Raw genomic sequence first — 826 nt, forward strand, 5'->3', positions numbered from 1 at the left:
CTGTATAACTATGAGAATACACACAAATATACATGGTTATACGTGATTATACAAAGTATATATAGTTATATACAACATATACATCATTCTTCCTTCGGAAGTCATTAAAAGTGAGAAGAAGAAGAAGAAGAAGAAGAAGAAGAAGAAGAAGAAGAAGAAGAAGAAGAAGAAGAAGAAGAAGAAGAAGAAGAAGAAGAAGAAGAAGAAGAAGAAGAAGAAGAAGAAGAAGAAGAAGAAGAAGAAGAAGAAGAAGAAGAAGAAGAAGAAGAAGAAGAAGAAGAAGAAGAAGAAGAAGAAGAAGAAGAAGAAGAAGAAGAAGAAGAAGAAGAAGAAGAAGAAGAAGAAGAAGAAGAAGAAGAAGAAGAAGAAGAAGAAGAAGAAGAAGAAGAAACAAATATACATGGTTATACATGATTATACAAAGTATATATAGTTATATACAACATATACATCATTCTTCCTCCCTCCGGAAGTCATTAAAAGTGAGAAGAAGAAGAAGAAGAAGAAGAAGAAGAAGAAGAAGAAGAAGAAGAAGAAGAAGAAGAAGAAGAAGAAGAAGAAGAAGAAGAAGGAGAAGGAAAAATTACCAAAAAAAAAGGAGATTTCATAACTTAGAATAAGAGACAAGAATTAAAAGAAATAACCACTCAATATTTTCTTTTTCTTCGAACGGGATGTAACCCAGCTTTTCTTCATAAAGCAAAGCAGCACAACTAACATTTACCATCGGGTAATACATGAACCACAAGTTTAATTCCAGCAGTACAACTTTATGTAACAAAATTCGCCAAAATGCCAAAAGCAGTATAACTTCAACAATTACCAA

This window comes from Nicotiana attenuata, unplaced genomic scaffold (assembly GCF_001879085.1).
Source record: "Nicotiana attenuata strain UT unplaced genomic scaffold, NIATTr2, whole genome shotgun sequence".
In the NCBI taxonomy this organism is placed as follows: domain Eukaryota; kingdom Viridiplantae; phylum Streptophyta; class Magnoliopsida; order Solanales; family Solanaceae; genus Nicotiana; species Nicotiana attenuata.